Below are 9,969 nucleotides of genomic sequence, written 5' to 3' on the forward strand. Positions count from 1 at the left end.
GGACTGGACGTCCACCCTGGCACTATCGCTAACACTATGGTGGCCAGGCTGGGTAACAGCAGTGACCGCAGGCTTGCGTGCCTGTTCACCTCTAATCAAACGCCCACTCCCTATGAGGCAGGGGCATCTAGAGGGTCACCTCGAGTCACCATGCTCCAGCCCTGGGTGCTGATGGGTGACTGGTGAGTGGGTGGAGTTCAACCGCAGTCAGGCCTAACTTCAGTGAAATTAGCAGGAGAGGGATGCCAGTTGGCTTATGTTGTATTAATAGGTTAAATCAATGGTGACCTTATTTTTGATAAAGGAGCGTGGGTAATTGGAAGTCCCGGACCACGTTGAGGATTACAATGTTTATCCTCGCATAATCCCGATAAACATTAAGACATGACGAGCAACATGCTGATGAGCTTCAGGCAGGAGTAATCAATCACAAAGTGAGATAAATAGCCCCTTTGGCATTCCTGCCAAATGAATGAAGGTTAAAGTCAATGCCTCTAGCGCCACAGTGGCTGTTAGTCTGTGGTTTTAAGTCCTGCACTCAGGTAAACTGCTCATTATGAAATGAGTCAACACGTCCTAAATAGTTAGCGGGTATGACGGGGAGCCAAATGCGAGATATTACCAGCAACAAAGAACCACAAATAGTGCCGTTACACCGCCATCATTTCTCAATCGTTTTTGACTAAGTTTGGAACTTTAATTTAAAGTTCAAATAAACAATCAATTCTCTCCATAACTTGCAGTCGACAATCAACTCTGTAAACATTTATCACATACACCAGGCTTGTTGGTACGCCCGTTTCTTTTGAGTTACAGGGGGCCATTTTGCCGGGCTGCACATTTGCCTATTCACACAGAGAAATGGGCAGAAACTCCTCAAGCAGAACATATTCAGGAGGAGCGTTTCTGAGGACTTCATGTTTGCAAATGACTTGCAGGTACATACATAAACCCCTCTACCTGCGTGTGATAAAGGGACTTGTTGAAACCCAGACAAGCGAGTCTGCTTCTTAGCGACTCAAACCAGATGCTGAGCAGTATAGCGGAGGAGACGGGTGTGGGGGGCGGGAAGGAAGGGGGACGGGGAGAGGTGGGAGACAGACGCACGTTCATTCCCCGTCCGTGCGTCTCAGTGATAAGGAGACATTGGGAGCTTGTTTACATCCGGCAATGGGAAAACAAATTGAAAATTCCTGCCGGGACGCCGATGCATATCAAAACAGGATTATTTTAGAAATAATCGCCCATGCCACAAACTGTCACCAGCTAATCTACACTTTGTTAGAATTCAAATTACTTTCCCATGTTTACATTGGTATTGCGGCAAGGGCAGGGGCCCAGCCACTCTGAGGGGGCCTATTTGCACAAGAGGAGTAATAAAAAACAGATAAAATAAAATAAACTTCCAATAAATATTCCTGAAGGGAGAGAATGCAAAAGTCCTGTCATCTGAATGGGAATATTGAATAGGGAGGGCCTTTACAATAATAGTGGTGGAGAGTCCCCGTCGTGAAGCAGGAGACAGCAGACAGATGGTGGTAAGATTTGATGGCTTCCTCTGTGGGGGCGAGACGAACCCAGTTGGGCTGAGCTTAGCTGAATCGGACAGGGCTGGGCTGTAATGAGCTGAGGTGAACTAGATCTGGAATAGATCAAGGTGGAACTGTTTAAGCAAGTCTGGTCAGATCTGAGTGAGGCGTTGCGGAGGTTTGCATTGTGTTTGCATTGTGTCAGGAGGAGTAGAGGCTTCTCTTGTCTCTGGATCAGGTTACCAGTGTTTATCACTTGGAGCTGTACTGTGCTGCATTGGCACAGGGGCCAGACACATTATCCCTTTTCGAGGCCTGTCAGTCATCACGGCCCAGGCTGTCTCACACCCGGCTGCAGCCGCAGCTCCACCCAGAGAGTAGCAGTCTGCAGGCCTCAGCACTGGAGGGAGGCACGGAAAAACACACAGCTTCTATCCCTCCTCTCCAACGGATCAATGGGGCTTGTCTTTAAGTGAGAACGGAAGTGCAAACCTGGTGTGAGACAGTTCTCACGTAACATAAGCCCTGTCACTGAGTCACTGTCCCTGTCGCTGAAGGGGACTTAACTCTTTCATCTTTACTAAATAGGTAAGAACGCAGATGCATTGCGGATGCATGGCCCTAAAAGACTGTAAATTGATTCGCATATCACATTACAATGAATCAGTGTAATCATTTTTAACATGTCATACTCAATCAAAATGAGCTACCTTCCTTAGATGCGAAATGTTGAGATGAATGCCCACTAACAACTAATACGTTTAGTCATGCATGTAATAAATGATATTGAGAGAGTTGAGTCTGTACATGTCTACACCTGCAGATCCTGTAACAGCCACACTGTGCATGTGCTCACTAGTTCCCTGTTTCAAGTTGACAGCTAGTGACAGACATAATCTATGGAGTATTTTCATAATTTCTTGTGAGCATTTTAAATCAATATAACTATAGGTACTCTTGTTTTCCCACAGTGTTTGGTTCAGGTTGAATCATTTCTATAGGATGTTTTCTTATTTTAAATCATGTCTGAATGCTTGAGGTAATTATTTCCCAAGACAATCAGTCTGGCCATACTCAAGGCCTGTCAGACTAGAATTAATTTACAAGTTACGTCAAAGCACTGTTCTAAGATCAGTATCACACCTCAAAGCCATCTCTGTGATTAGTAAAACCCCCAAACTGACTCTAGGTCTGTGATGAATGTCTGCTGGTATGTTTGTCCCCTAGCTGTGCTGTCATGGAGGCTAGCCTTATAGTTCCTATGGGAATAGGGTATGTGTCTTGTGGTGGAAACCACATTGAGTGACAGACACAGAGGAGACATGCAGAAGACATCACACAGATATGTTCTCTTTACCAGTGGTCGCTTTAAAAAGGCCATTCGCTTGTTGTTCTTAGCCATATTCTTAATGGCACTAAAGTTCTCAGTCGGAAGGCTGATACTTGCAGAATTTGTCATCTATTTTACATTCTCACTTCTCTTCTAAAGGCTATTGGGAACAACAAACAACAGTGTCATTTCACAGGGTAATATATTTGAATTGGCTTCCAAAGCAATGCTAAGTGACCCAGGAGCAGTCATTTCACATGTCCAGATCTTAAGGTCGTCCACAGGAAGTGTGGGTTCTACAGACTAGAGACACAGACACTGGTGAGGCTTCCTGTCAGCGCTAGTGCTAGTCTACCTCTCTCTTGGCTGTAACTTTGCTCCTGTGTTCCCAGCCCTTGCCTGAGGCGGCGAACGGCTTTGTCCGCCAAGGGAGGGGGGGTGAGGGCAGTGGGGGAGGGGAGAGTAGCTTAGATTAGGTTTGACAGGGTAGTGCTTTGAACGGGGGGGTTAGAGGATTTGATTTATTCTCAAACTCAACCCATAAGGGGACAGTGCATGTTTCTATTAGGGGCTGTGATAGAGGCCATGCTAGTCTCATTCCCTTAGACACACATGAGCTGTACTCTACTGTCTCCTGTCTCTCCCTAACTCCCTTTCTCTTGCTCTCTCTCTCTCTCTATCGCTGTCTCTCGTCATTTTTCTCTTTCTTTCTATTTATCTTTCAATCTCTCTTTCTGTCTCTCTTTCTCTCAACAACAGTGGCTTGTGTTATCATCAGCTGTGTCTGTGGATGAAAACTGAGTGTGTGATATGTCTGATCCAAATCAGAACCAGATATTAGTCAAACCCAGGTCATCTGAGGATAGCTAACTGCAGGCCGCACTAATGAACTGCTCTGAGATCAGATATTGGAAGACAGCTCCCAGACTTAGCCCTGCAAGGTGTCTGTGACTGTTCATCTTCCAGTAGAGTCATTTCACGAAGAACAAAAGCAACCTGAAAAGTTTCCTTTCACCTGGAAGACTCCTGAGAGGTGCTGAAGTGAAACCAGGATGCACAGGAAAAACATAAGCTATCAAATACTTATCAAATTAATGTATGGTTGACATGTAACATGCATATTAACATGGGCCCCCTGCTCTCAGCTAATTCAGCTTCCTGTCTCTTTAAATCTTGAGGTCGCCTGTTGTTTCTCTGTTCAGCTGCTGGGCTGCAGTCAGTGTTCTGTGTGGGAGCGTGGTGGTTTAGAGTAGAGCAGAGAGGGAGGAAGGATGACAGAGAACAGACAGTCAAACAGAAAACATGTACGGGCGAAGGAGAGAAGATCGGTGGCACCACAGACAAACTGCACAAAGAGGCTCATGACAAGGCTCTAATATGTGTGTGGTAGTACAAGTTGTGTTGTATAATGTATGTGGCAGTGGATAGATAGGATTCTGGATACATCTGTATATCCAGTGAGGAGTGTCAACAAATAAATAAATGTGCACAAAGTAGTCCATCGACAAGGCCAAAATGATGTCCAATAATGTAACATAAGTATATAATGATGCACATACTGTATTCTAATCTGATTCTCATTTTCACTCCTTCGCTCTGTGTCTCGGTCTCTATCTTTCATATAAACTCTCTCTCACATACACTCATTTACACAAACATACAACTCTCTCTCTCGCTCTCTCTCTCTCTCGGTCTTGAGACATGATAACCGTTTATTATCTGGTATTATCTTGCTTGCTACCCCTAGCCACACCGCTCAGCAGCGCGGAGGCCACGGCAGCAGCACATCATTTCCTGTCACTCAGGGGGGGTGACTAGGGCTGTTATATATGTTTTCTTTTTGTAGATTGAGGTCAAAGGTCAAACACAACGCAACAGCAGCCAATGACAGTCATATGCTACAGGGTTGGCACAGGTACCGAAACCACACAGGAAGGACAGTTTGAAAATCATGAATCTTTGGGCTATTGAGATAGCCGTGATCTGGGTTTATGGTACCATCAGTGTGCCCATCTGCCCGAGCATAGCAGGAAGGAGAGGCAGAAATAGATTCATTTTAATCTGCGTTTCCGTGTAAATGCTGCTCATATCGGACACTCACGTCCCCGGGTCAGTCACACTGGCATTGATGTAATAGGAGTATTTACGCTACGATACATTCGCAGTCAAACAGTTTTAGGCTACTGTATGAGTAAACCTGACTCTGCTTGAAATGTGTTCCATCTTCATCAGATACAGTAACTGTATAGGCTGGTTTGAAATGGGATCATAGCCACTACAGTACATGGATCAGTTGTGATGAGTGTATTTCTGTCACTACCTCCTTTTCTCCTCCAGTGTATGACACACCAGAGCGGATGTGACTGCAGTGTGTGGGAGCCTGGGAGGTGACCTGCAGGGCCTGAGCAGTCCACTGAGGTTAGAACATTACAGGAACATGGGGTGGATAGGGGTTAGAGTAGAGCTGTGGTCAGGCTGTTGTCACACTGGTCAATCAGATCACGATCTGTCCCATTTGTCCTTTTCTACAACGGAAGCGTTTAGTTCTCTCTATTTATCCATCGTAATATGACTCCCTAACCTATCTATCTCCAGGCCATCTGAATGTTAAACAGTCAGCCGGCCTCCGCCCAGTACCCTGCCCTGAACCGTAGACACTGCCACTAGCCGGCCTCCGCCCAGTACCCTGCCCTGAACCGTAGATACTGCCACTAGCCGGCCTCCGCCCAGTACCCTGCCCTGAACCGTAGATACTGCCACTAGCCGGCCTCCGCCCAGTACCCTGCCCTGAACCGTAGATACTGCCACTAGCCGGCCTCCGCCCAGTACCCTGCCCTGAACCGTAGACACTGCCACTAGCCGGCCTCCGCCCAGTACCCTGCCCAGAACCGTAGACACTGCCACTAGCCGGACCGCCCAGTACCCTGCCCTGAACCGTAGACACTGCCACTAGCCGGCCTCCGCCCAGTACCCTGCCCTGAACCGTAGACACTGCCACTAGCCGGCCTCCGCCCAGTACCCTGCCCTGAACCGTAGACACTGCCACTAGCCGGCCTCCGCCCAGTACCCTGCCCTGAACCGTAGACACTGCCACTAGCCGGACTCCGCCCAGTACCCTGCCCAGAACCGTAGACACTGCCACTAGCCGGACCGCCCAGTACCCTGCCCTGAACCGTAGACACTGCCACTAGCCGGACTCCGCCCAGTACCCTGCCCTGAACCGTAGACACTGCCACTAGCCGGACCGCCCAGTACCCTGCCCTGAACCGTAGACACTGCCACTAGCCGGACTCCGCCCAGTACACTGCCCTGAACCGTAGACACTGCCACTAGCCGGACTCCGCCCAGTACACTGCCCTGAACCGTAGACACTGCCACTAGCCGGACTCCGCCCAGTACCCTGCCCTGAACCGTAGACACTGCCACTAGCCGGACTCCGCCCAGTACCCTGCCCAGAACCGTAGACACTGCCACTAGCCGGACCGCCCAGTACCCTGCCCTGAACCGTAGACACTGCCACTAGCCGGACTCCGCCCAGTACCCTGCCCTGAACCGTAGACACTGCCACTAGCCGGACTCCGCCCAGTACCCTGCCCTGAACCGTAGACACTGCCACTAGCCGGACTCCGCCCAGTACACTGCCCTGAACCGTAGACACTGCCACTAGCCGGACTCCGCCCAGTACCCTGCCCTGAACCGTAGATAATGCCACTAGCCGGCCTCCGCCCAGTACCCTGCCCTGAACCGTAGATACTGCCACTAGCCGGCCTCCGCCCAGTACCTTGCCCTGAACCGTAGACACTGCCACTAGCCGGCCTCCGCCCAGTACCCTGCCCTGAACCGTAGATACTGCCACTAGCCGGCCTCCGCCCAGTACCCTGCCCTGAACCGTAGACACTGCCACTAGCCGGCCACCGCCCAGTACCCTGCCCTGAACCGTAGATACTGCCACTAGCCGGCCTCCGCCCAGTACCTTGCCCTGAACCGTAGATACTGCCACTAGCCGGCCTCCGCCCAGTACCCTGCCCTGAACCGTAGACACTGCCACTAGCCGGACTCCGCCCAGTACCCTGCCCTGAACCGTAGACACTGCCACTAGCCGGACTCCGCCCAGTACACTGCCCTGAACCGTAGACACTGCCACTAGCCGGACTCCGCCCAGTACCCTGCCCTGAACCGTAGACACTGCCACTAGCCGGACTCCGCCCAGTACCCTGCCCTGAACCGTAGACACTGCCACTAGCCGGACTCCGCCCAGTACCCTGCCCTGAACCGTAGACACTGCCACTAGCCGGACTCCGCCCAGTACCCTGCCCTGAACCGTAGACACTGCCACTAGCCGGCCTCCCCCAGTACCCTGCCCTGAACCGTAGACACTGCCACTAGCCGGCCTCCCCAGTACCCCGCCCTGAACCGTAGACACTGCCACTAGCCGGCCTCCGCCCAGTACCCTTCCCTGAACCGTAGACACTGCCACTAGCCGGACTCCGTCCAGTAGTCTGCCCTGAACCGTAGACACTGCCACTAGCCGGCCTCCCCCCAGTACCCTGCCTGAACCGTAGACACTGCCACTAGCCGGCGAACACCTGGTACTCTGCCCTGAACCGTAGACACTGCCAATAGCCGGCTACCACCTGGTACTCTACTCTACACCTTAGAGACTGCTGCCCTATGTACATAGACATGGAACACTGGTCACTTTAATAATGTTTACAGTCTGTTTTACCTACTTTATATCCATACTGTATTCTAGTCTAGGCTCCACATAAATAACTACTGCTGTACACACATGTTCTATTCATTTACTGTCCATACTGTCTATGCACACCATCACATACAGTACATATATATTTATAATCCTGACTCTGACATTGCTTGTTCTGATGTCTTAATACATTTTTTTATTATATATTTTTTATTTAGTGGGTAGATCAGCTTTAATTTGCAGATAGATTGTGGCTTCCATCAATGCAAGTGTCTGCAATTGTTATTCTTTACAAACTTTTGGATAGTGTGTGTATTGTTATTGTATTGCTAGATATTAATGCACGGTTGTAGCTATAAACACTAGCATTTCGCTGCACCTGCGATAACACCTGCAAAACTGTGTACGCCACCAATAAACTTTGATTTGATTTACCTGCACTCTTTCTTTTGGTCGTTATTCATTTAGTCTCTTCCTTGAACCATTACTTGATGTTAACTGTTCTTATTTACACACACACTGCATGGGGGGAGATGCATCCTTGATGTGTGTCACATTATTAGTTTGGCTGATGCCAAAACAGCCTGGCATATTTAGACAGAAATTATACCTAAACCCACCCATGCTTTATTGTCTGGGATGCTTAGCTAAGGGGTACACACGTATTGCAGGTGTCAATTTAATTTGAATAATGCTGAGTATGTTTTGCAGGTTTGTTGACCCTGTGTAGTGTTGTGCAAGGAGAGAGTGTGTGTGTGTGTGTGTGTGTGTGTGTGTGTGTGTGTGTGTGTGTGTGTGTGTGTGTGTGTGTGTGTGTGTGCGTGCGTGTTTGTTGACATTGGCAGCACAGTGGCAGTTAAAGCAAACGCAGGTGCTGCTGACTTTTGATGTGGGGAGAGGTAATGTAAGTGTGCTAACAAACACACACCTCTGAGCTTCTATATGACCACCTCCACCACAGACACACCTTGAAATCCGCTGTCTGTTTATTTAAGAGCTTCAGAGGTGTGTGAAAGAGATGGGTTAACGGGAGCGCTAGAGTTGACCTTTGTTAAGGTTACAAGCAGAGTAAAAACAACTACTTATTGCATATAATTAAGGTCATGGTTGATGATCATGTAAATACTGTAAATGTAACTGAGGGAATTGACGTTACGATTTACTATTCACTTGAACGCTGCACTCTCCAGAAGCCCAAGTTATACAGAAATGCTGTGTCATGTAGAAAAGGGAGTGAGGTTTTGGTTGGCCCACGGATTACTAGAATATAGGGAGCGGGATCGGTCACAACGCTCTCCCGAGGTCCCTGGTGGGCGTGATGTTCTGATGAAACAACTGATGATTCACATCTTACTGTCAGAAGCTTTTAAGCTCGCTCATCCTCTCCAGAAACAGTGCGTGCACACACTGCTCAGTACAGGCCATTGAGTCATGTGGCCTTCAGTGTTTCAGTTAGGTCAATCTCATTTCATCATGACAGCTGGGTGTGATTCTACTGTGTTTTACTAGTTCTTTGTTATTGTGTCTTTAGTACCTAGTTTTGGCTCATCCATAGCAGAGTACAAATGCATTCAAGTCAAGACTTAAACTTACGACTTTTAAGGGATACATGCACACATGCGCAAGCGCACCTGCACGCGCACACACACACACACACACACACACACACACACACACACACACACACACACACACACACACACACACACACACACACACACACACACACACACACACACACACACACACACACACACACACTTCACCTCCCCCAGAGACACACACACACACACACACACCCTCACACATGTTCAATAATCCACTCTCATAAACTTTCTTCCCACAGACACAGATTAAAATGAAAGACGTCACCTCTTGCAACTCATCCAAAATAGCACTCCTTTCTTCTCCACTGTCCTCCTCCTCTGTTCCCTGTGTGTCTATGAGCTACAGATGGTTAAATGTGTGTTCTCACTCAGTGGGATCCCTATGGAAGCAGATGCCCAGGCAGGCAGCCCTGTCTGTGAGTGTCCCCATTGTGTCTAAAGCTGTCTGTGGGCTGTACACGGCTCTACGTCTCCCTGTACTGGATGGATATCACCATCACCCTGGTCCCATTAACTCATTTGCTGAGAGGATGAGCCGGCTATTATCACTCACTATAACACTACACGTAACGTGCTAGGGAAGTCAGCCAGCTAGAATCATAATTAAGTAGTGATAAAATGAAAATGCATGAATATTCTCATTGCTCAAAGAAATGGAATAAAAAACATTCTCTGCACAATCCCTGTTATTGTGGCCTTTCACACATCCTGTAATATCTGTGGTCTTTAGAGCAGTGTGTGTTCTCTCAGCTCCACTAGTGTCTGTCCAAACACAGATATCTTTATCGTGGCTTCCGA

The sequence above is a fragment of the Oncorhynchus tshawytscha genome, linkage group LG04 (assembly GCF_018296145.1).
Source record: "Oncorhynchus tshawytscha isolate Ot180627B linkage group LG04, Otsh_v2.0, whole genome shotgun sequence".
Classification (NCBI taxonomy): domain Eukaryota; kingdom Metazoa; phylum Chordata; class Actinopteri; order Salmoniformes; family Salmonidae; genus Oncorhynchus; species Oncorhynchus tshawytscha.